Below are 27,772 nucleotides of genomic sequence, written 5' to 3' on the forward strand. Positions count from 1 at the left end.
ACTAAACTTGCAAAACATTAAAAAAATGTTCTGTTTTCACAGTTTTTTTTGGTCTTAAGGGCAGAATGATGGGGAATGGGACTTGTTTTATTTATGTATTTATTTATTTTATGTATTTATTTACTTATTTTATTTATGTATTTATTTACTTATTAATTTATTAATTTATTCATTAATTTATTTACTTGTTTATTTATTTACTTGTTTATTTGCCTATTTTTTATTTGCATATTTTCTCTTTTTTTTAGCACAAGGCCACAATATAACAAAATAAAAAATAAATAAATAGAGTGAAAGGGTTTGAAAACTTTCAAAATACCCTGTACATTGTCCATATTCAGTTTCGAGCCGATATGGCGCAGACTCATTGGCTGCCCTAGTGCATGTTATACACCGTATCCCTCCCAGTCGCATCCGATTACTTGAAGAGCGATGCCATTGTTTGTGTTCTGCTAGGAATTAGCATTTTCGCATTTACAGTTCCGCTGTGTTAATGTCGATGGCTCATTTGGGGACACTTTGATTTTGCGAAGCTCTCGATACTTTGGCAAACACAATGTTTCCACAATGTCAAAAAAGATTAAAAAAATAAAAAATAAAAAGTGCAATAAATGAGAAAGTTGATTTTATTAGGAGGGGAGGGGAGGGGGGATACAGTGTAAGAAATCTATTCTTCGGATACATTCATCAGGCCATATATGGCTCTCTTTGTTAGGATTAGATATCGAGGGCTATTGACTTTAAATGCTCCATAAAGCTGATGTGAATATTGTGCTCATGAAGCTCCTTCTCACGTCTGCCTTTACCGATAATGCTTACATTAACCTTGTGGAGCTTTAGAATAGAACGGCATTAGTCATGGTTTTACTGTCCTAACACTCATTGCAGATTTTAATAAAAATAAAAAAAAAGCTGGTATAATCAACATAAGTTTTGGGAACGTAAGCGCGCCATAGCGAGTCAGCACAGACAGATACTTCACCATATTGCGGGGTGCACCGGAGAGTACCACAAGACACCATTACTTCGTCTGCAGGACATTACATGCTCGATTCTCGGAAGCTAAACCGCAGAGCGTTACCTACTGAGATTGCAGAATAACGCTACAGTGGGTGGGTGAGGGGGAGGCACATACTTAAATGATCTACTTTAATTATTTTTACTAGGATTTGCCAGGTTCATGTATGGTAGTGGGCCCTTTGTTCTTGGGATCATTGGGATGCCAATGATTCTTTACTGTATGTGTTACCAAATCAGAGTGCCCCACGTTGTTGCAAAACTACAACTCCAAGCATCCCCAGACAGCCAAAGGATTACATGAATAGTCTCCTAATTTTAATGACCACTGTGCATTCTACATCTCTCCTCTGGGAGTGCTGTTGTGGAATTGAACACCTGCTGCCAGGTTCCTCATTTTACATTAGCTCAGTGTTTCCCAACCTGCGTGCCTCCAGCTGTTGCAAAACTACAACTCCCGGCATGCCAGGACAGCTGAAGGATTGCATGGTAAGTCTATTAATTTTAATGGCCACCGTGCAATGCTACATCTCCCCTCTGGGAGTGCTGTTGTGGAATCGAACACCTGCCATGTTCCTTATTATACATAAGCTCAGTGTTTCCCTTCCAGGGTGCCTCTAGCTGTTGCAAGACTACAACTCCTAGCATGTCCGTACAGCTTTTGGCATTATTATTATTATTATTAATAGACTTTTGTGTACAATTTATTATTATTGTTTTATCAAATTTATGATAAAAAAAATAAAAAATTTGTGACATCAGCTGATGAACCTGTTTCACAGGCCTTTTGGGGTTGACTGTTATGACACTATAAAGGAATCTCTGCGTCATTGAGCCACAAGTCCTCAACATGGTCCGCGATGGCGGTCGATGGCATCCAGTGACCACTCGGTCACTCGTGAACCAGGCAACATAAAAGTGACGACAGGTTCCTTTTAGTTAAACTAATATATTGCAACAGAGTACAGCTGTGTAAGGGTTCCACTTAAATGTTGTAAAATACCGGACACCCAACGGACCCCATTAAAGTCAATGGGATCCGTCAAGGCCTGGTGGTGTCAGTTGTGTTCTGACCTGTTCAAGGACCAGAGTCTAATGGCCATGTGAACTTAGCCTAAACAGGACTAGGTTAGGATAAGTTTTCTAACCTGAACTTACTGTAAATCTGAGTACTTATATTAACAAAAAGTGACCAGAGATCCCGAATATGGTGAGGAATTAAAGGGGTATTCCAAGAATTGCTATTTTTAACAGCATACAAACTGAGTGTTGTCTTGGGCCTTTCCCAGGTTGCAGTGTGGCCTTAGACATTACATCACTAGTCAGGTGTTCAATGGGAGCCTGTCTGCTTCAATGGCTGGAGTGACTCCTGGGTGGGAGGGAGATCATTCTCCACAAGGCTGTAGGGAATTTTCCTACGTGTGCTTTAATAGTAGTGTTGAGCGGCATAGGCCATATTCGAATTCGCGAATATTCGCGAATATATGGACGAATATTCGTCATATATTCGCAAATATTCGCATATTCGTTATATTCTCGTTTTATTTTCGCGTATGCGAAAATACGCGCATGTGAAAATTAGTATATGTGGAAATTCGCATATGCGAAAATTAGCATATGCTAATTTTCGCATATGCGAATTTTCGCACGCCAGTCTCACACAGTAGTATTACAGCCTTCTTTACACCACACAAGCTGGAAGCAGAGAGGGATGATCACTGTGATGTGTACTGTGAAGAAAAAAAAATAAAAATAAACGAATATTCGTAATTACGAATATATAGCGCTATATTCGCGAAATTCGCGAATTCGCGAATATGCGATATTCGCGAATAATATTCGAATTCCGAATATTCGCGAGCAACACTATTTAATAGGTGTTGTGGCTTATGTGTTGTAAGCGACCTCACACTTACAAACAAGGGATCCTGGGATTTGTAGTTGGGGGGGAGGGAACTCCAACAGGAAAAAGTAATTTCACAAAAAGAAAGCCACAGGAATATGGTAATCTCACAACACAGCCATTTAGCTCTAAGACAAGCACAGAACCTTTCTGAGCATGTCCATTACTGTCTAGCAGGTAAGTACTAAAATCACCTTATAGTGCATACCCCCTTTAAAAGAATGTATAATAGAAGGCTGTAGAACTTTTCCTTAGAGAAGCATTCCTTGGCAAAGCCGGGTGGGAACTGGTGGCGCCAACAAGCCAGAGGTAAAGCCAGTGAACCGAATCTTTATCTCTGGTTGAGGGAAAAACCTAGCCACAACTCTGCTGTGACTAAAAGTAACACTCCGCATTAAATGTGGCACTGAACCGTAAAAATTTAAGAAAAATTTTCACCGGCTTCCTGACAAATTCGGCATCCTGGCACCATCCAGAGGCCGAGTCCATTGTGATAAACAATCATTTATTTCAATAATCAGTCGGTAAATGTTGATTTATTCAAGTGTCTGCATTAGAAATGTCTCCATTCCTCTTCTGGGCAAGTCTGCCTGGCTGGATATCGTGGAGACGCTATAATAATCTCCAGCACAATCTGGCTTCCGAAATGCGACGATGCCAGAATCCAAAATGACACATCTGCCAGTTGGGAAATTGCTTGATGTTATAATAAAATTATACGAAAAAGTAACACTGTGCTCAGCTACCGAGACGACGCATTAATATTTACAGCAAGATGCAAAGAAATGATCTCTGTGAATAGACGTAATGATGGCGGTATGATAAAACAATGCGCTTACTGCTGGCGAGTGATTCTTTCTCTGAATGAAGAAGAAGCAATGAGGGAACTTAAGGTGCAGAGACCAGCTGCAAAGATAATCTCTCTCTCTCTCTGGAGGACCCAGCACATCCATGCATTGCATGGAAAGTCTAGTATTTTTAATGGCCAGCCTGCAATACTACATCTCCCCTCCGGGAGTGCTGTTGTGGAAATGAATATCCGCCAGGTTTCTCATTATACAGTAGTTCAGTGTTTCCCAACCAGTGTAGCTGTTCCCAACCACTTGAAGCTGTTGCAAAACTACAATTCTCAGCATGCTCGGACAGCATTTGGCTGTCCGGGCATGCTGGGAGTTGTAGTTTTGCAACAGCTGGAGGAATACTGGTTGAGAACCACTGCATTAGTTGATCACTGTTTCACCCAGCAAAACCTTCTATTTAGTACAGATTGTCCTAAAATAGTATTTAAATCTAAAATAACGATAAAACAGTTTCAGAAAAGCTGTTTCAAGCAATATGCCTGCAGTCCTAGCTCCTAAAGAGCTTGTCACCCATCTTTTCCAGACTCCTGCATCTATTGCATGGATAGTCTATTCATTTTAATGGCCAGCGTGCAATGCTACATCTCCCCTCTTGGAGTGCTGCTGTGGAATTGAACACCTACTTGGTTCCTCATTATACATGAGCTCAGTGTTTAACAACCATGGTGTGCAAAACTACAACTCTTAGCATGCCGGGATAGCCTTTGGTTGTCCAGGCATGCTGGGAGTTGTAGTTTTGAAACAGCTGGAGGAACACTGGTTATGAAACATTGCATTACCTGATCACTGGGTCATCTACCTTCTATCTAGAAGAGATGGTTCAATGCACATAACCCCCTAAAATAATGATAAATCTGTCTCAGAGAAAGCTGTTTCAAGCAATATGCCTGCAGTCCTAGCTCCTAAAGAGGTTGTCACCCAGCTTTCCCAAACTGAATAATGTATGTGCCAAGATGGATCCCCCATACAAGATATTGTATGAATAGGCAGGTTTTCCTCTCTTTAAAGGGGCACTCTGGAAGAAAAAAAATTGTTTTCAACTCAAATAGTGCCAGAAAGTTAAACAGATTTGTAAATTACTTCTATATAAAAATCTTAATCCTTCCAGTACTTATCAGCTGCTGTATGCTCCAGAGGAAGTTGTGTTGTTTTTTCCAGTCTGACTACAGTGCTCTCTACTGCCGCCTCTGTCCGTGTCAGGAACTGTCCAGAGCAGGAGCATGTCCCCATAGCAAACCTCTCCTGCTCTGGACAGTTCCTGACATAGACAGAGGTGTCAGCAGAGAGCACTTTGGTTAGACTGGAAAGAATTACACAACTTCCTGTGGAGCATACAGCAGCTGATAAGTACTGGAAGGATTACGATTTTGATATAAAACCAATGACATCATTGGTTGGAGTCAGTCTACACTTTAATAGCCCGCACTTGGCTTTCTGATATTACCACGCCCTAGTCTTGGTTTCTCAGGAAACCAGGACGTCTCTTGGTCATTCTTGATGTTTTCTCACCCTAAATATACAGCACATAATTTTCTTTGTCTTGCAGAGTAATGTCTCTGTTGCTTCCGCCCCATAAAATAGAATAAGTCTAATGGTCTCTGTTTACGAAGTAATCAACCCGGCGGTGTATATTATTAAGCAGCGGAGGTAGATGGCGAAGTTATCTCTCCTTCTCAGGCTCGTACGTAGCTTGGTGTGAAGCCGCTTTCCTCCTGCTCCACACGATTAAAGATTCATTTATTTCCACTGACTAAATGTAAATCATTCTGACCTGTTGTAGAAGAGCAAAATGCAGCAAAACTACGCGGAGGAAAAAAATATCCTGCGCTCAGAAAGTGTCGGGAGTTGTTGTCTCTTCATGTTCAATATTACTTCTTAAAGAGGTGTCCCCGCATGTCACAAATAGCCCAAATGGTTGGGGTGTCCTGACTTTTCAGTAATTAGACAGAATATGAACCCATGTGCCTCCCATGTGTGGAGCTCTCGCCATCTTGTAGAGATGAGAAGAACCTCAGCCTAGGTAATGGAACTGCTTGAGCAAAACTGGACACTCTCCAGGTACCAGTCGGCAGAACTCCGAATTATCGGAACCGGTCTTGATAAGTAAGTTTTGCCGGCTGGTGCCTGGATAGTGTCCAATGTTGCTCAAGCTGTTCCATTACCTTGGCTGATGTTCATCCTAACTCTACTTGATTTCGTCTCCATGTCCCATCCTGGACTAAGTTTGGGTACTGGCCGCCTCCATGACCATCCTGTTGGACATTTGACACTATTGTTTTGCGAAAACAAAGACAACAGATCTGGCACTGTGCTATACAACTCAGTTCACACTTCTTGGGACGGGTGGTTAACACACTCGATCAGCACCTGCAAACTGCCCAGGTGGTGCCCACCCTGATAGAGCATACATGGCACAGTCACGATACAAAGAATAAAGGCGGCACTCATTAGATGGCAGGGGATATCACTTTAATCTTCATATTCGGCGCGGAGATGGCACGGGGAGCAAGGGCGTTCAGGACAGCCGTTTTGTGTGTCGAAGTGCACTTTGACTCACGAAACTGCTGTCCCGAATGCCCCTGCTTCCCGTGCCGTCTCCCTGCTGTGTTTGTCTGTATGTACTGATGAGTGCTGCCTTTATTCTTTCTATCGTGAGCGTGCATTACATTTGTTCCTTTTATTATCTCTAAAGCTCTTGACACCCTACAGAAGTTATAGAAACAGCCAAGCAAATAAAATATATCATGAAATTAAAGAGGTTTTATGGGACTTTGCTACTGACGGTCTATTCGTAGGATAGGCCGTGAAGATTAAATCCCTGGGGTGTGATTTGCCCATGTGATCAGCTGATCGAAGGGCCCATGGCACTCATACTGTTCTGTCGCTTTTTAGCCACAGTGCCATACGTTCCATAGTGGCTGTAGGTGGTATTGCAACTTGTGTCCTATACTTGAATGGAATTAGCAGCAACGCCATGTGCAGCCAGGACCAAATGTATGGATCCGTGCCTAGTAAGTGATGGACAGGTCTGAACACTGACACAACCTCCTGGGTTCTTCCATAAGTAGGGGACAAGAAGTCAGACCCTCTCTACCTACTATTGATTGCCTATTGTAAGATTTGGTCATCAATATGAAATTCCTGAAAACCCCCTCTAGTAGGAACAAAAATTTGCACCTTAAAGGGATTGTCCATTTAAAAAAAAAAAAATGTTTCCATATACCCTAGGGCAGTGGTCTTCAACCTGCGGACCTCCAGATGTTGCAAAACTATAACTCCCAGCATGCCCGGACAGCCAACGGCTGTCCGGGCATGCTGGGAGTTGTAGTTTTGCAACATCTGGAGGTCCGCAGGTTGAAGACCACTGCCCTAGGGAATACTTAGGGAATTGTTGTGTTATTAGATTTGATATAAATTAGAAAGTATCACCCAAATTTTTTTTTACTGAGAGCCACATAGTAACATAGTAACAAAGTTCATAAGGTTGAAAAAAGACCAGAGTTCTTCAATTTCAGCCTATATCCCTACTGTGTTGATCCAGAAGAAGGCAAAAATCCCTTATAAGGCTGATGCCAATTGTCACATACTAAGAGGAAAAAAATGCCTTCCCAACTCTAAATATGAAATCAGAATAAATCCCTGGATCGACATTTTGTCCCATAAGTCTAGTATCCATAACCTGTAATGTTATTACTCTCCAGAAACACATCTAGGCCCCTTTTGAACTCTTTTCTTGTGTTCACCTCCTCTGGCAGAGAGTTTCACAGTCTCACTGCTCTTACAGTAAAGAACCCCTGATAGATTTATTCATAGTCATTAGATCGTCCCTAAGCCTTCTTTTTTCTAAACTAATACAATAAAATCTCCTTTAGCAGACAGACACCTCTAAATAGCGGACAGTTTTTAATTCCCCAGCAGAGTCCCATAAGACTTATGTATTTGCACCCTCCGAATAGGGGACATTCCCAATAGCAGACGCGGACACACCCAATAGGGGACAAAATACTCCCAATAGGGGACAAAACACTCCCAGTAGGGGACAACCAGGCTTATGTGCCGGCCCTACCTTGTACACAGGGCCGCTGTCAGGGGGTACAGCCAATACCCCAGTAAGGGGCCCGGACCCCCGCTGTAACCCCCGCAGAAGCCCCAGCACAAAAGCAGAATACCAATGTTTAAACAGTGGTCTCCTGCTTCTGTACGTCCGCCGGCCACATAATTCCCCCCCCCCCTCCTTCCCTGATTCCCTCTGTGCCACTTTATTCCCCCTGTGCCAAATCATCCCCCCCCATTTTATTACCCCCTGCCACATCTTTTCCTCTTGATAACCCTCCCATGCTATTTAATTCCCCCTTTATTGCCCTCTGTGCACATTCATCACCCCCTCTTTACCACCCCCTGTGCCATTTTATTTCCCCTTTATCCCCCTGAGCCACTTCATAAAGAGGGGGGGGGGATGAATTTACACAGAGGGTAATAAAGAGGGAATGAAATGGCACCAGGGGATCAAGGGGAAATAATGTGGCACATGGGTTAGGAGGAGGGGGGGGGGGTAATAATTTGGCACAATGCACAGGGGAATAAGTTGGCACAGGGTATAATAGGGGGGATGAAATGATATGGGGGAGGGTGATAAATGGAGATTAAACAACACTGGGAGATTCTACTGTAATATTGCTTTTTATTGCGTTTTATAGGTATACTTACTCTGGAGTGAGTACAGTACAGTATTCCGTCATTTAGGAGGAATTTTGAGCCTTTTTCCCAATAAGGGGCATCTTTTAATAGCCCCTATTGATGAACCCCATGATTGTATTTGCATTAGCAGCAGCTGCCCGACACTGGTCGCTACAGCTAAATTTACTATTGACTAGAACTCCTAAGTCCTTTTCCATGTCATTTGTTCCCGGTGTTTTCCCATTTAAAACATAATCCCAGGCTGGATGTTTCCTCCCAATGTGCATACCCTTACATTTGTCAGTGTTGATCCTCATCTGCCACCTCTCAGCCCAAACCTCCAACTTTTCCAGATCCATTTGTAACAGTTCACAGTCCTATATTGTGTTATCTACTATACACAGTGCACTGTCCTCTATTGTGTTATCTACTATACACAGTGCACTGTCCTCTATTGTGTTATCTATTATACACAGTGCACTGTCCTCTATTGTGTTATCTATTATACACAGTGCACTGTCCTCTACTGTGTTATCTACTATACACAGTGCACTGTCCTCTATTGTTTAACCACTTTACGGAGCTTAGTATCATCTACAAAGATTGATACTTAAACATTTTGTTTCTCGAATCTGTTTCTCTATACAGCAAGGCCTCATGGACATAGGCAACAATAAGCTGCCCAGTGATATAAATAGTAAAGATTTCTGAGCATGCTCTGGGGCCTTTACAGAGGTTATTCCACAGGGAGGGGGAGGCTGATCTATGAGCAATAGCTATTGTGTGTACCTCTGTTATCTATACACTGGTACTCCTATCTGTGATGATAAGGAAAAAGTTGCTGGGAAATTATCTGTACAGAACAGGAAGTTTCAGCCTAATTTTAGGCCTAGTGGACAAAGTGGAAACTGCAAGATTTCAGAATTATTTTATAATATAGATACTATAAAGGAAAATTAATAAAAAAACATCACCAAAAAAAAAAGATGTAATTGTGGCTAAATAAACAAACACAAATGTGCGACCAGAGATCTGTAAGGAGGGGGGCAGCGTTTCCCAATCAGTGTGCCTGCAGCTGTTGCAAAACTACAACTCCCAGCATGCCCGGACAGCCTCTGGCTGTCCGGGCATGCTGGGAGTTGTAGTTTTGCAACAAATAGAGGCACACTTGTTGGGAAACACTGGCATAGGGGGTGTCTAAAAAGTGAGCATAGGTTGATTTATATTTTTATAATTTATATTTTCTTGCGAATTCCCTTTTATAGTTAATTTCGGAAACGGTTAAAAAATGTTCAAAAAAGGCGTAAATCACACTCCAGGCAAAAAGCGAAATCTCGCAGGAAAGGGTAATAGATTATTTGAAATAATATGAGACAAATTTATAGAAATTGTTTATGCCTAATGGGAAGGAGCCCAATTATTCTGCATAATTTTCTGCCTAATTTTGTGTGTAATGAAAATTTCATCTCCTGACAAACAGAGGCGATACATCTATTGTTAGGAAGTGGAATGAGATTTCACAATAGGAGGAAAAAGGAGAAGGTTGGGAGATAAAAAAAAAATACAGGTCTATAGTATTAGAAAAAATGACCTAAAGTAACATCATTTAAAGGGGTACTCCCCTGGAAAACTTTTTTTTTTTAAATCAACTTGTGCCAGAAAGTTAAACAGATTTGTAAATTACTTCTATTTAAAAATCTTAATCCTTCTAGTACTTATCAGATTCTATTTGCTCCACAGGAAGTTCTTTTCTTTTTGAATTTCCTTTCTGCCTGAACACAGTGCTCTCTGCTGACACCTCTGTCCATTTTAGGAACTGTCTGGAGCAGGATAGGTTTGCTCTGTACAGTTCCTAAAATGAACAGAGATGGTCAGACAGAAAGGAAATCCAAAAAGAAAAGAACTTCCTGTTGAGCAAATAGAAGCTGATAAGTACTAGAAGGATTAAGATTTTTAAATAGAAGTCATTTACAAATCTGTTTAACTTTCTGGCCCCAGTTGATTTAAAACATTTTTTTTTCCAGGGAAGTACCCCTTTAATGGTAAAATGAAGGGGTTTTGCCCATAGTCTTGACCAGGGACGTGCAAAGAAACTTTTTGGGGCAGGGGCTGAAGTGAAAAAAAGGGCACTTTTAATTATTTATTTAATTAATTATTTAAGTGCCCACATTATGATGCCCCACTGCCCAGTATCAAAAGGGCAGGAGCTCAAGCCCCCTTTCTAGGCAATTTGTGCACGTCCCTGGTCTTGACTACAAGTATTGTTCCCCTTTGGTTATACGGCTTTGCAGAAGATAAATGTATTATCAAATTTGCAGACTACATTATTACCCTGTTGGTATTATGATCCTGGTGCAACAAGGGGCAGAAGTAGTCCAAAACTGTCCCAGAGGCTACATGTAAATTGTCCAGTGAAAGCTAACATTTACCCTATTCACAGGATAGGGTATAAGTAGGTGATCGAGGTGGGTCTGACCACTGGGATCCCCCCACAATCTCGGTATGACTCTTAGTGTGGCAGACAGCACATGCTCCATTCATTTCTATGGGAGGGCCGTAGATGCCCGAATGCTGTACTCGCATCTCTTCTGCGCTTCCTTAGAAATTAATGAGATGTCTACAGCTTGCGCTCCTCACTAAGAGCCAGTAATCTGTTCTGGGGACCCCCCACGATCAGCTACTTATGAGTTAGTTTTTGTTGGAAAAAAAAGGAGAAAAGAGCAGAGATGGAGCACTCACCAAGTAAATCTTCTTCTTACAGTGTTTATTTCATTGCACTTCAATGTACATAGACGGACACGGGATAGGTGCTGGGCAGCGGGTCACGGACAGGAGGCGGGGGAGAACACAGGTGGAGGGCTAGTTTTTGCTGGACAAAGGGGTTGTCCTAAGATCAAGACGTATACCCTAGTCATAGTGTAGGGGGATGAGTCTATGATTGCAGAGTGCCCGTTTGTTGAGAGCCCAAGATCCCAAGTCTACTGTTGGATCAGAGCAGTGGTTGCATGTGTGCTCTGGTGCTCCATTCATGGTCTATGGGATACCATTTTTGAGGTCACGCGGGGTCCAAGCATGGGTTATCCAGCTAATAAAACTTATCCCCTTTCCACAGGATAGGCCTAGGGAAAAAGTGTTTGACCTTCTGACACATACTAGTCTCAACAGTGATGGTCCGATCAGCCAATCACCAGCTGAGACGGGGCACACCGCTGCAGCCAATAAATGGGTGAGTGACCCATCAGTGCCGAGACTAGTATGTCTCGACAGGTGGGGGCCGGAGCATTTAGAGGTAAGAGAAGGGGCCCCGTTCTGGAGATCAAGGGAGGTCCCAGTGGTTGGACCCCTGCGATCAGACACTTATCTCTTATCCTGTAGGTAGGTAAGTTGTATTACCCAGATAACCCCTTTACAGGTCATCGGAATCAGCTGCACTATTGTGTTGCACAGGCTTTTAGTGATGATGACACTGATGACAATGATACTTACCAATAACCACTCCATGCCTCCATTCCACCACAATTTTGGTTCTTCGTTATGTGCAAATGTCCTGCTTGGTGCACAGGGGGCATCTTTATGGTAACACAGAGTGGAGCTCTATTCTGCAGCAGAGGAGAGTCAGCACAGGGAAGGAGGCGTTAAAGGGGTTATCCATCATAATGTGATTTTAATATGTACCTGCCATAAAGTAATGGACATGCTTAGGAAGGATCTGCGCTTGTCTTGGGGCTAAATTGCTATGTTGTGAGATTACCATAACACTGGGGCTATCTTTTTGTGAACTGGATATTTTCTGTTGGAGTTCGTTCTCTCAAACTTTTACAAAAGCTCCTTGTTTGTAAGTGTGAGGTCACTTTCCTCCCTCCCACACATTAGCCACCCCACCTATTGAAACACAAATGAGCTGCATTCCATTCATTAGACCAGTGTTTTCTAACCAGGGGGCCTCGAGCTGTTGCAAAATTACAATTAGTTGCAGAATGATCTCCCTCCCACCCAGCGGTCGCTCCACCCATTAAAGCAGGACAGGCTCCCTTTGCACACCTGATTAGTGATGCCATGTCTCGGCCACACTGCAACCTAGGAAAACCTGAGACCTGAGTACTTTTGTATGCTGTGAAAAATAAATATTGGGGTGAAAATCACAGAAGAATTGCGAGACCATCATCACACACAGGTACAGACATTATATTGTGAACTACACTAACTTTACAGCCCCTGTAGCATAGTCAAATAAGAAAAAAATTCTGGAATATCCCTTTATTGGAAGATGCCAGCTGGACATCACTGTGCACATCGAGCTTAGAAACAACCCCCCCCCCCCCCCCTATGCACAAAGCAGGTAATTTACATATAATGAAAACCGAGATTGCGGTGGAACAGAGGCACGGAGCAGGGACTGGTAATTATTGTCATCTGTGTCACCAGTCTACAAGCCTGTACAACACATTAGCGGGGGTAATACTGATGGCAGATTCCCTTTACACTTTTCCCCTTTTCTACACTTCACAATCTCAGATTTCGACAAGACTGACAAACACTATGGACAAACTCATTCTTATTTTTTTTCCCATATATTTTTATTGAATTTTTAAAAATTGTTTAACAAAAAAAAACAGAAAAGTCAGTCTCCACAATATATGTAGGCATATGACATTTTCAAGGGACGAAGACCCATAGTAAGGCATAAAGACAAGCAGAATATGATGACACAATAAAAACAAAAACTACTCATTCCGAGGTTTAATGGACCGTTAAATCCCATAAGCATAAATATCTTTTGGCACCCTCCTTATGCTCTTGAAAGTTTACAGGGACCCAAGTACACACTAGCAATCTGCCTGAAGGTGCTTAATACCAGCCGTATCTACACTGTATCAGAATGGGATAAAGGTATTCCTGAATAATGGGGGTAGCTAGTTGGGGCCTTGCGCGGCCCAGTTTTGGGGGTCACCATAAATCTTTGGCAGGACTAAAGCAGAAAAGTAAAAATTTTCCATAAAGTATAGTAGTGGTCTCCAAACTGCGGCCCTCAAAATGTTAAAAAAAACGACACCTCCCAGCAGGCCCGGACAGCCGTTGGCTGTCCGGGCCGGCTGAGAGGTGTAGTTTTATAACATGTGGATGCCCACAGTTTAGGGACCACTGCCCTTGAGGTAACCTGGCTCTGCCTTGTCCATTAGAATAAGCATTACCTGAGATGACAGCTAATATACCAATGAAGATAAGCAACCTGGAAGAGTGACAAGTCAGAAGCTAAATTTAAGTGGAGTTCCCTTTTAACCCCTTAAGGACGCAGCCCATTTGGGCCTTAAGGACACAGACAATTTTATTTTTACGTTTTCGTTTTTTCCTCCTCGCCATCGAAAAATCATAACTCTTTTATATTTTCATCCACAGACTAGTATGAGGGCTTGTTTTTTTTTGCGCGACCAGTTGTCGGTTGTAATGCCATCACTCACTTTACCATAAAATGTATGGCGCAACCAAAAAAATACTATTTGTGTGGGGAAATTAAAAAGAAAACCGCAATTTTGCGAATTTTGGAAGGTTTTGTTTTCATGGCGTACAATTTATGGTAAAAGTGACATGTGTTCTTTATTCTTTGGGTCAATATGATTAAAATGATACCCATGATAACATACTTTTTTATTACTGTTGCGCTTAAAAAAAATCAGAAACTTTTTAACCAAATTAGTACGTTTAAGATCCCACTATTTTGAAGACCTATAACTTTTAAATTTTTCCGTATAAGCAGCAGTATGAGGGCTCATTTTTTGCGCCGTGATCTGTACTTTTTATTCATACCTGATATTTGCTTATATAAAACTTTTAATACATTTTTTATAACATTTTTTGGAATAAAATGTTATAAAAAAGCAGCTATTTTGGACTTTTTTTTTTTACGTTCATGCCGATCACTGTACGGTATCATTAACATTTTATTTTAATAGTTCAGATATTTACCCATGCGGCGATACCAAATATGTATATAAAATATTTTTTTTAACATTTTTGGGGGGTGAAATAGGGCAAATGGGGCAATTTACGTTTTTATTGGGGGAGGGGTTTTTTCAAATTTTTTTACTTTATTTTTTTACTTTTATTTTTACACTTTAATAGTCCCCATTCGATTGCTAATCCTGGTCAGTGCTATGTATAGGACATAGCACTGATCAGGGTTATCGGTCATCTTCTGCTCTGGTCTGCGGGAAGGCAGATCAGAGCAGAAGACTCCCGGAAGACCGCGATGCTGCAGATGCCGTGATCGGTATTGATCACGGCATCTGAGGGGTTAATGGCGGACATCCGTGGGATCGCGGATGTCCGCCATTACCGGCGGGTCCCTGGCTGTGATCAACATCCGGAACCTGCCGCGCATGATACGGGCATCGCTCCGAAGCCCGCGGTTATGCTTAGGACGTAAATGTACGTCCTGGTGCGTTAAGTACCGCATCTCCAGGACATACATTTACGGCGTTCGTCGTTAAGGGGTTAAAGAAGACCTGTAATCTGCATAAAAATTTATAACAGTATAATCTTGTAGCCTTGGATTCCCTGATTCTAACACCATTTTTATTCTGATGCTAGACCCCTACATTCCCAAGAAATAGGGATTTAAATATTTGGTTAACTCTCCATACTTTTCCTTGAATAGTCAAATGGGCAGGCACTTTATTTAAAAGTCATATGTCTCATAGCCCCTGAGGACGTGGTTGGTACCACGAAACATGTAGGGGAAACATAGTGTTGTGGTTTTAACAGCCTTTCAGTCCCTAAATACGACGTACCGCAGACGCCAACACATTTATAATTACTCCATATAGGAGAGCAAAATGAGTTACTGTAGGGACTGTGCTGGTGCTTTTAACACACTTCTGTTTGGACCTTTTAACAAATAATAAAATAATAAAAGTGATGTTTTAACACACACACATAAATAATAGGAGTGGGGGAATTTTTTGGTTTAGGGGTTTACACCCCATATATTGGTGACTGGGGTTTGGTATAAATTATTATTGCCTCTTCCCCACTCTGGGCTTTTTGGCTATAGCATCTATATTTCTCTCACAAATACCTTCTGACTGTTGCTAACTTGTCATTCTGTGCTTTGGGGGGAGGGGGGGGGGGGAGGGAATGTCCTCACTCTGCATGACTCATCTTCCTACCTGAGTGCCGGGTCTCATTACCCAATCACTGCAGGCTGCTCTATGACCTCCTCCTCTCTGCTGCAGTCTGATAGATCAGGAGTGAGCACAGACTAGTCCTGCCCTCACTTACTGGACTTTGTCCATGCCTGTGCTTTAGCTTGGACAAAGATGATGCTGCAGCCAGACAGGATTATGTTCTGGATGGTATGGGGCCCCTAGTGGTCTTTTTTTTTTATAACCCATGATTTTATAAAAAGGAAATCAAATTTTCTTATGTAGTATATAAGAAATTTTTATGTTTTGCCAAGATGTACAACAAAGTTTTTGTATCTGACAGTGCCCATTTAAGCCTTATTAACTCAACCTATCCACCCCCGAACCCAGCGTTTACACTCCTTTTTTAAATAAAGTTCCTGCCCTTCTTACTATTTAGGGAAAAGTGCAGTTGGTTAGCCAAATAGTGAAACCCCTATATCTCGGGAAGGAAGGGGCATAAAAACAGAATAAAAGTGTTGGAATCGGGGAACCTGCGCATTAAAAATGACACAAAAACTTAGTGTTTTCAGTGTAAAACTTTTTTTTACACTAAAAGCAGGTCTTCCTTATTGGAGTCACATTGAACAAGTAACATAGTAACATAGTTCATAAGGTTGAAAAAAGAGTCCATCAAGTTCAACCTATATCCCTAATGAGTTCCTACTGAGTTGATCCAGAGGAAGGCAAAAAACCCTCATACTAGAGGTAAAAATTCCTTCCCGACTCCAAATATGGCATCAGAATAAATCCCTGGATCAACGTTCTGTCCCTATAAATCTATTATCCATAACCAGCGATGTTATTATTCTCCAAAAATGCATCCAGACCCCTTTTTAAATTCTTTAACAGAGTTCCCCATGACCACCTCCTCCGGGAGGGAATTCCACAGTCTCACTGCTCTTACAGTAAAGAACCCCGTCTGTGCTGGTGTAGAAACCTTCTTTCCTCTAGACGTAGAGGATGCCCCCTTGTTATAGATACAGTCCTGGGTATAAATAGATCATGGAAGACATCTCTGTACGGTCCCCGTATATATTTATACATAGTTATTAGGTCTACCCTAAGCCTTCTTTTCTCTAAACTAAATAACCCTAATTCTGATAATCTTTCTGGGTACTGTAGTCCTCCCATTCCCTGTATTACCCTGGTTGCCCGTCTTTGAACCCTCTCCAGCTCCGCTATATCTTTCTTGTACACTGGTGCCCAGTACTGTACACGGTATTCTATGTGTGGTCTGACTAGTGATTTGCACATTGGTAGAATTATTTCCTTGTCGGGGGCATCTATGCCCCTATTGATGCCCCCCATGATTTCATTTGCCTTTGCAGCAGCTGCCCGACACTGGTCACTACAGCTAAATTTACTGTTAACTAAGACTCCTAAATCCTTTTCCATGTCAGTCCTCTCAAGTGTTCTCCCATTTAATGCATAATCCCAGCCCGGATTTTTCCTCCCCATGTGCATAATCGTTACAGTCAGTGCTGTGGTCAGACTTGCTGACTGCAAGCGCATCCCTGTCTCTGCTGCCGGCGCTGCTGCGGTTCGCATCCCGCGATGCGAACGCATGCCACCGCTTGGTCTCCTCCGCTCCTCACCTCCTCGCCACTCTGTCTCCTCTGCTCTGAGTGTATGCCGGGGGCGCGTGTACATGTCTCCTAGGGCATGCGTGCGCCGGCTCTTTAAAATTTAAAGGGCAAGCACACCATCGATTGGTGCTAATCTATTTTGACCCTATATAACCCCACACTTCCTTTAATCCTTGCCGGATCTTTGTGCCTTTATTGCCTAAGAGAAAGCATTTACTTGTGTCTTGCCTTGCAGTGTATCTGACCCCTTGCCACGTATACTGACCCTGCTCCTGTACTGCCTGCCTTCTGACCTCTTGCTACGTGATCTGACCTTGCTTCATTGCTGCCAGCCCAGATCCTGCCTGTCCTGACTTCCTCTGTGCCTCATCCTTCCTGTGCCAGCTTACACCTCGTCTGCCTGTGGGGATGAGTCGTATCAGTGGTAGCGACCTGGGTGCCGCCTGCCACAGCAAGTCCATCCCACATTGCGGCGTGCTCTGGTGAAAACCAGAGGCACCTTAGACTCCTCTCCCTGGTACGGCCCACACCATTATCCTCATAGGTCAGTGGATCCACCTCACCACAGCCATTACATAACCTTACATTTGTCAGTGTTGAACCTCATATGCCACTTCTTAGCCCAAACCTCCAACCTATCCAGATCCATTTGTAACAGTGCACTGTCCTCTATTGTGTTTACTGCTTTACAGAGTTTAGTGCCCTCTGCAAAGATTGCTACTTTACTCTTCAACCCCTCTACAAGGTCATTAATGAATATATTAAATAGAACAGGACCCAAGACTGATCCCTGTGGTCCCCACTAGTTACAGTCACCCAATCAGAATAAGTACCATTAATAACCACCCTCTGTTTCCTATCACTGAGCCAGTTACTTACCCACTTGAACACATTCTCCCCCAGCCCAATCCTTCTCATTTTTTGCACCAATCTTTTATGTGGCACCGTATGAAATGCTTTGTAAAAATCCAGATGTACTTCATCCAGTGATTGCCCCTGGTCCAGTCTGGAGCTCACCTCCTCGTAAAAGCTGATCAGGTTAGTTTGACAGGACTGATCCCTCATAAAGCCATGCTGATATGAAGTCATACATTTATTTTTATCAAGATACTCCAAAATAGCATCTCTTAGAAAACTCTCAAACAATTTACACACAACGGAGATTAAACTAACAGGTCTATTATTCCCGGGATCACCTTTTGACCTCTTTTTAAATATTGGCACCACATTTGCCATGCGCCAGTCCTGGGGAACAGTCCATGTTACCATAGAGTCCCTGAATATTAAAAATAGAGGTCTGTCTATCACAGTACTTAATTCCTTTAGAACACGGGGGAGAATGCCATCTGGACCTGGTGATTTGTCTATTTAGATTTTTTGATTTTGCATTTTTCTCTATAGCTTTTTAACCTCTCCCTATGGGAGCTATAACACTGCAAAAAAAAAAAAAAAGTTAAAAAAAAGTTAATAAAGGTCATTTAACCCCTTCCCTAATAAAAGTTTGAATCACCCCCCTTTTCCCATAAAAAGAAACTGTAAATAAAAATAAACATATGTGGTATCGCTGCGTGCGGAAATGTCCAAACTATAAAAATATATTGATCATTAAACCGCACGGTCAATGGCATACGCGCAAAAAATTCCAAAGTCCAAAATAGCGTATTTTTGGTCACTTTTTATATCATGAAAAAATGTATAAAAAGAGATCAAAAACTCAGATCAATACAAAAATGTTACAGATAAAAACTTCAGAACACGGCGCAAAAAATGAGCCCTCATACCGGCCCGTACGCAGAAAAATAAAAAAGTTATAGGGGTCAGAAGATGAGAATTTTTAACGTATACATTTTCTTGCATGTAGTTATGATTTTTTTCAGAAGTACGACAAAATCAAACCTATATAAGTAGGGGATCATTTTAACCATATGGACCTACAGAATAAAGATAAGGTGTCATTTTTACCGAAATATGCACTGCGTAGAAATGGAAGCCCCCCAAATTTACAAAATTTTATTTTTTCTTCAATTTCGTCGCACAAAGAATTTTTTTCAGTTCCACTGTGGATTTTTTGGTAAAATGACTAATGTCACTGCAAAGTAGAATTGGTGGCGCAAAAAATAAGCCATCGTTTTTCCTGGCCCCCCCCTCCCCCTGTACCTCCTCTCCTTCCCCTGTTCCTAGTGTATCTAAGGCCGGATGTGTTGATCTCACCTTTACCATTGTTAATTTATATATGCTGATCATTACTGTTCTTCACGTTGGATTGCTGATGCCTGTATTACATGCTCTGTATCAGCATTTGGTTAATGCTATGTCGATAACTTACTTTTTCTTTTTACACTATATCTATACTGATGTATTGTATATTCTGTACTCGACTCAATAAACTTTCTAATTTTGACACTAAAAATAAGCCTTCGTATGGAATTTTATGTGTAAAATTGAAAGCGTTATGATTTTTAGAAGGTGATGAGCAAAAAATTAAAATGCAAAAAACTGAAAAACGCTGAGTCCTTAAGGGGTTAACGTTTCTTCACTGTCGTCCTGTTTTAGTAGTTTAAATGCTTTATTTTTGTCATTTATTATTATAACATTTTTATTCATCCATATTGGTTTTCTTTTATTTCTGACCCTTTTATTCCCATAAGGTATATACATCTTACAGTGAGAATTTAAGATATTTTTTAAAAGTCTTCCATTTAGTGTCAGTATTCTTGTTTTTGAGGACATTATCCCAATTTATATTGTTAAGGGCTTCTCTTAGTTGATCAAACTTTGCCTTCCTAAAGTTCATTGTTTTCGTGGCCCCTCGAGAGATTCCCTTATTGAAGAACAAGTTATAATGTATTATATTATGATCACTATTTCCAAGGTGTCCTTCTACTTGCACATTAGTTAATCTGTCAGGTCTGTTGGTTAATATTAAGTCCAGTAGGGCGCCCCCTCTGGTCGGGCCCTGCACCAATTGGGACAGATAATTGTCTTTAGCTATAGTCAGAAACCTGTTTCTTTATGAGATTCACAGGTCTCAGTCTCCAGTTTATATCAGGATAGGTAAAGTCTCCATTATTATCACCTCATTCTGATTTGCTGCCTTGTTTATTTGCCTCAGTAATTGATCTTCTGGCTCTTCCATTATGTTTGGTGGCTTATAGCTTATAACTCCTATCAGAATTTTATTATTTTTATCTTCATATATTTCTACCCATAATGACTCCACATTATCGTCTCCCTCCCATATATCCTCCCGCAGTGCGGCCTTCAGACTGGACTTTACGTAAAGACAAACTCCTCCCCCTTTCCGTTTTTTCCGATCCTTCCTGAATAGACTATAACCCTGTATGTTGACCGACCAGTCACAGCTATCGTCCAACCAAATCTCTGTTATACCCACTATGTCGTAATCCTCCTCAGACATCATCAACTCCAGTTCATCAGTTTTATTGGTCAGACTTCTGGCATTAGTCATCATGCAATTCAATGGTGTATGTTTTTTCTTCCTATGAAGCCGATCCCTATTAACTATTCTAACCCCTCCCTCCGCTACCCATCATGTACATTAATAAGTCCCCCCCCCCCTCTATCTACACTATCTTCCCCCTCTATGTTGTAGGTTCCCTCCCCCCCCCCCCCAGTCCCTAGTTTAAACATTTCTCCACCCTTCTAGCCATCTTCTCCCCAAGCACAGTGCCCCCTCCCCATTGAGGTCCAGCCAGTTCTCCATGAACCCAAACCCTTCCTTCCTACACCAGCTTCTGAGCCACTTGTTTACCTCCCTAATCTCCTGCTGCCTCTCTGGTGTGGCTCATGGTACAGGTAATATTTCAGAAAATACTGTATTTATCGGCGTATAACACGCACCCCCATTTTAACAGGGAAATTTAAGTAAAAAAAAATCAAATGTAAAATAAATTACTTGGACTAAATGCCACATCATCCCCCCAACTTCGTTTTCTTCTGCACCTCAGTTTGGTCCTGTCCCCTCCAGTGCCACATCATTCCTTCCCTTTTATCAGTCCCTGTGCCACATTTACCCCTCTCATCACCACCCCCCATGTCTCATCATCCCCCCATGTTTCATCATTTCCCCCCGTCATAGACCACCACTAGCCATACAGACATTAAGCATTTAGTGCCTCCCCCACCATCATTTCCCCCTGTCTCATCATGCCCCCGATCATTCCCCCCATCATTCCCCCCTCATCATTCCCCCTGTCTCATCATCTCCCCCATCATTCCCTCATCATTCCCCTCCTCATCATTTCCCCCTGTCTCATCATGCCCCCCATCATTCCCCCTGTCTCATCATGTCCCCCATCATTCCCCCCTCTCCATTCCCCCTGTCTCATCATGCCCCCCATCATTCCCCCCCTCATTCCCCCCATCATTCCCCCCTCATCATTTCCCCCTGCCTCATCATCCCTCATCATTCCCCCTGTCTCATCATGTCCCCCATCATTCACCCATCATTCCCCCGTCTCATCATCCCCCATCATGTTCCTCCTCCAGTGGTCTCCAACCTGCGGACCTCCAGATGTTGCAAAACTACAACTCCCAGCATGCCCGGACAGCCAACGGCTGTCCGGGCATGCTGGGAGTTGTAGTTTTGCAACATCTGGAGGTCCGCAGGTTGAAGACCACTCTTCCCCTTTCCTTACTTGTCTGCGCTTCGGCTGTCTTGCGGGCTGCGGGGTCAGTGAAGCAGATGAGTGACGTCCTCTTCCGGCTTCTCTGCGCGCCATCAGGGATGTCACTTTTCGGTGGCGACTACAGGAAATGAAAAGTGACGTCAGTGATGGCGCGCAGAGAAGCCGGAAGAGGATGTCAATCATCTGCTTCCGCCTGACCTGACCTGCCGAAGTGCAGCCAGGTAAGGAAAATAAAAAAACTATAAAAAGCAGGAAAAGGGGGAATGATGAGGGAGGGGGAGGTAGGGAAAATGAAAAGTAAAACTCACTTGTCTCCCGCATGATCCACAGGTACTGGTGTGGTGGATAGTGCGGGAGATGCTGATTAAAAGGTAGGGCAGAACCGGACAAGGTAGGGCTCATTTTAATCAACGTCTCCCGCACTATCCACCAGTACCTGTGAATAGTGCGGGAGAAAACAAGTGACAGTGCGGGGAGGAGACGCCGCTGGTCACTGATTTAAAGTGGCCGCGGCTGCGCTGTTAATACTTAACAAGCAGCTGCTGCTGCGGCCGCTTTAAATCAGTGACCAGAAGATTTATCGGCGTATAACACGCAGGCAGACTTTTTGCCTTAAATTTAAGTTTTAAAAGTGCGTGTTATACGCCGATAAATACGGTATTACCTTGGAGTTCCTTGCCTTAAGCTTGCGGCCTAAGTCCCTGAAAAAATTTTTAAGGACACTTCACCTATCTCTTACCTGTAGTCTGATCTACAAGCATCATGTTACCGAACAGAAGGAGCTGAGAAGATTGATATATATATATATACATATATATATATATATATATATATATATATATTTGTGTAAATAGATTCAATACAATTTATCATTTATTTAATGATCCCTGCTCATTCTGGGTGTAGGAGTCCAGTGGGTGGTTCTACTCAGTGGGTGGTCCTATCTCATCAGGACCTCCCTCCAGACTCCTAAGCCTGGAATGAGCATAGATTTTGACCAATTTGTTGCAAGTTCCACTGAATATTTTCCCACATGATACCAGTAGATTAAAGGGCCCTTTATTGATGACAGGTTCCCTTTAAGCTCCGTAGGGTGATCACTATGCCGTCTTCTCCATTCTCTCTTCACTTATCATTTGTTCCCAAACCACTAACACTGAGCAAGGCCCTGAATAGACAGCACAATGCTTCACATCAACTCCTATTAAAACAGATATTTTTCTTTCATGGTAAAATATACAGAGTATTTCAATAAATTACAGACGGTATTTAGAATATGAAAAGTCTTAAAGACGTGGATGAAAGGCACTCTAACATTCCTCTGGGCTATCTCAAGTTCTCTTCTCCACTGCTATTTCTATGCTAATGTCTCTTTTCTCCTTCTTTATATGCCCAGGTAATGTATTGTCGAGTGTACGCATCATATAATAGTACAATTAGTTCTATAGCACCTCTCCTTCTTTACTTGCAATAATGGTCAATCCATTCCTATTATCGAGAAACCGCCAGGCCGATTCTCCAGCCTTAAAAAAATTAAAAATTAAAAAATTAAAAAATATAAATAAATAAAAGTTTTGGGTAATTTAGAAAACTTGATGCACTTTGTTTGAATTTACACATTCAGGAAAAGTTTTGGAGGAAGTTTATAAAGTTGTGTTTTTTTTTTTGTTTTCACTCTTAGGCTAGGTTCAGACTTCGGAATTTCCGCCGGAATTTTCGCTTTGAAATTTCCGGCAGAAATTCCGCTTACTATAATGCATAGTGTAAGATCACTCATAGGTGTGCATACGGCACTGAGGACGTGGGAGGATCTCTACAGTTTACTGGGAAACGCTGGTGAGAGTACTATGATGCTCTGGCTTATGGATGAGTATTCATGGTAATCCAACATAGAAGATAATAGAAATGAAGCCGGCACTCACCGTTCTTCTAAAAAATTCTTGCTTTATTGTGCTTCACATATATTCAGGGGTAGGGAACAGACGTGGGGGGATTACATAGGGGACAAAAGCTTTGTTTCGTGCTGTGGATGCACTTCCTCCGGCCCTTAGGGCCGGAGGAAGTGCATCCACAGCACGAAACGGAGCTTTTGTCGCCTATGTAATCCCCCCACGTCTGTTCCCTACCCCTGAATATATGTGAAGCACAATAAAGCAAGAATTTTGAGAAGAATGGTGAGTGCCGGCTTTATTTCTATTATCTTCTATGTTGGATAATGTATAGTGTAGTGAATGGTTTTCCGTTCACAAATTCTCACTTCGGAATTTGTGAAGCGGAAAATCCGGATGAAAAATCCGCTAGAAAATTTCCGCCTGAAGAAAGGGGTTGCTCTTTCTTCAGGCGGAAATCCTAGCGGAACCCATAGCAGTCTATAGGAGACTGCAGTGTCCGCGCGGTCCTAGCGCCGACTAATTCAGTCGGCGCAGGCGGAACTCGGAATCTCCGGGCGGAAATTTTCTGCCCGGAGATTCCGTAGTCTGAACCTAGCCTTAGGGTACATTCCTCTTGAATTCTCCGCTCCAAATTAATGCACATCTTCTCTGTCCATTGACTTGTTAATGTTTTTTCCGCTGTCCTGTTCACACTGCGGAAATTCAGCTTGCGGAATTCCAACGCTGAATTCCTTTCTGTTTGAAAAAGAACATGTTCATTCTTCAAGCGGAATCAGCGAGGAGAATCCAATAGAAGTCAATGGTAAAAAAAAAATTCCGCCCGACATCGTTTTCACACGGAATTTAAACGGAATTCAAGCGGAATTCAGAATTCAAGTAGAATTAAATAGCCTCCTGATTCACTCCTCTTCATTTCCGCGTGGAAATTACGCTCAAATTCCGCTTGATGGATAAATTGACAGAAGACAACAGTTTCCTGACCGAAATTCTTCCGCGTGAATTCCTCTTGAATTCCTCAGTGTGAACAGACTCCAGGCTATCCATGCAAGAGGAACAGCAGAGAGTGTGAGAGCTGGTGTGCGCTGTTTATGTGTTTGCTTAGTGTTGAGCGGCATAGGCCATATTCGAATTCGCGATATTTCGCGAATATATGGACGAATATTCGTCATATATTCGTTAAATTTGCATATTCGTAATATTCGCATTTTATTTTCGCATATGCGAAAACTAGCATATGCTAAATTTTGTATAAACCTAAATTAGCATAAATGAAAATTCGCAAATGCGAAAATTTGCGCGCCAGTCTCACACAGTAGTATTAGAGCCTTCTTTACACCACACAAGCTGGAAGCAGAGAGGGATGATCACTGTGATGTGTACTGTGAAAAAAAAAATGAAATAAAAAATAAAAATAAAAAATATTCGTAATTACGAATATATAGTGCTATATTCGCGAATAAAATTAGCATTGCGAATATTCGCGAGCAACACTATTTGCTATATTGTAGATATAAATAGGAGGATATCATTGTCCGACACTTTTCAGTCAAGCCATAACCTTCATCATGGTTCATGATTACGGTCATGTAAAAACCGAAACACGTCGGTGTAGAGTGGATTACTGGCTATTCATGCTAGAGGAACATCAGAGAGGGTGAGAGCTAGTTTGCACTGTTTATGTGTCTGCCTTATTGTAGATATCAATAGTTATTGTTTTAGCCATAATATGGTAATGTACATTAATAACTAGGACTCGCAACCCCCACCCCCTTCACCACCCCGCTGTGCAAATAAGCCACCCAGGATAAAGCAAGAAGCTCTGTTCAATGGAGAAAATCACAAAATCAGAGACCAGAAGCTTAAAGACACATGGAAGATAAAAAAAAAAAAGAATTTTTAGCAAAAAACAACAATAAAACACATATAATAAATATGCGGCAGCACAAAACAAACACAAATGACATACTGATAAACCGTCTAGACATAGAGAAATACTGAGACAGGGTTGGCGAGGAATGGAAATCATTGTTGCGCTGTCATACAAGGGACTGATAAATTAGTACAGTAATAATTTCGGTGTCAGTCGGCTGTGTTCACATATAAAAGATTTCTTTTTACTTTTTTTTTTTTGAGAGATCAAAACAGGAACCGTCTGGGGAATTTCGTTTTTAATTATGTGGTGAGAATAAACAGAAGCAGCTGAAAGTACAACGTGAATAATTGATATTATATGTATACCAACACGCTGCAGGTAGGAATTATTAACAGGATTATTCATAGAAAACTGAGTGACCCGTGAGACATTACCTCCAAATAACCCTGCGCCTCCTCTGCAGACACCGCACGCTTTCAGTTTACTCTGCTTTTTTTTTTTTACTTTCCTGTGGCTGACTGATGCAATATGAGCAATAATTAAAGAAAAATAATGAGATAATGTAATAAATACTCTGTATGTGTAAACATGGACACTCATCCAGCTGCTATGTAACATTTCGGAAATCTGTCACTTTGTATTGTTCGCGTATCTTGATGACCCTTGCAGCAGTGTTTCCTTTGGAATAATTGATATTATCACTTGCAGTACCACACCTGACCAAATGGGGTGCTATGACAGACAATAATTACCCTTATAATAACGTTTCTTTTTGACTCTAATAATAATTTGCTTGCAGTACCATACCTGGCCACATGAAGTGCTACTACTGTATGTATCTTGATTATCCTTTCAGCAATATTTCCTTTAGAACTATTGATAATATTTAATATTCACAGCTGACCACATGGAGAACTGTTGTGTATCTTGATGACCCTTTCAACAATATCATCACTTGCAGTACCACACATGGCCACATGGAGTGCTGATAGTGTTTCAGCAATATTTCCTTTGGAACTATAGATAATATTTGCACTACCACATCTGACCACATGGGGTACTGTTGTGTATAGTGTATAATGACTACCACACATGACCAAATGGAGTACTGTTGTGTATAATGACTACCACACATGACCAAATGGAGTACTGTTGTGTATAATGACTACCACACCTGACCACATGGGGTACTGTTGTGTATAATGACTACCACACCTGACCACATGGGGTACTGTTGTGTGTATGATTACCATGCCTGACCACATGGGGTGCCGTTGTGTATAATGACTACCATACCTGACCACATGGGGTACTGTTGTGTATAATGATTACCACACATGACCACATGGGGTGCCGTTGTATGACTACCATGCCTGACCACAAGGGGTACTGTTGTGTCTAATGACTACAACATATGACCACATGGGGTACTGTTGTGTATAATGACTACCATACATGACCACATGGGGTACTGTTGTGTCTAATGACTACCACATATGACCACATGGGGTACTGTTGTGTATAATGACTACCACACCTGACCACATGGGGTGCCCCTGTGTGTATGACTACCATGCCTGTTGTGTCGAATGACTACCCTTCCAGTAATGTTTCTTTTAGAACTATGGATATTTTTTACTTGCGCTACCATATCTGACCACATGGAGCGCTGGTATGTATTATGATTACCATTTCAGTAATGTGTCTTTTGGAACTATTAACATTTTGACATATGACTGATAATTGAACTTTATACCTGACCACGTGAAATTATGTTATATGGAACATATAATGATATTTTTTAATTGCAGTACCATACCTCGGCCACATAGAGTGCTATTATGTACCTTGATTACCCTTTCAGTAATGTTTTTTTTGAAACAATCAAAACGTTGCAGTTGCACTATGGCACCTCACCCTATGAGGTGTTGTTATACATCTGGATTACCCTTTTAGCTATGTTTCCTTTGAAACTATTACTATTTTGTACTTGCAGTTCCATGCCTGACCACATGGAGTGCTGTTATAGCATTTAATGTGCAGAAACCACGAACTGCATATCACTCTATAAACACCACCTAGTGGTAGAAATATGTAAAGCTATAGTTTATATTTTCAGAATTACTTGGGG

The 27,772-nt window shown here is 41.8% G+C and overlaps 2 protein-coding genes across 6 annotated transcripts in view; one reads left to right on the plus strand and one right to left on the minus strand.

Annotated features, from left to right (window-relative positions):
• Positions 1-27,772, minus strand: part of TNNI3K (TNNI3 interacting kinase) — a 245,454-nt gene that overhangs the window by 19,685 nt on the left and 197,997 nt on the right. The window lies entirely within an intron of this gene.
• LRRC53 (leucine rich repeat containing 53) overlaps positions 1-27,772 on the plus strand; it is an 81,491-nt gene that overhangs the window by 8,493 nt on the left and 45,226 nt on the right. The gene's annotated exons all lie outside the window — the stretch shown is intronic.

The sequence above is a fragment of the Hyla sarda genome, chromosome 7 (assembly GCF_029499605.1).
Source record: "Hyla sarda isolate aHylSar1 chromosome 7, aHylSar1.hap1, whole genome shotgun sequence".
Lineage (NCBI taxonomy): Eukaryota > Metazoa > Chordata > Amphibia > Anura > Hylidae > Hyla > Hyla sarda.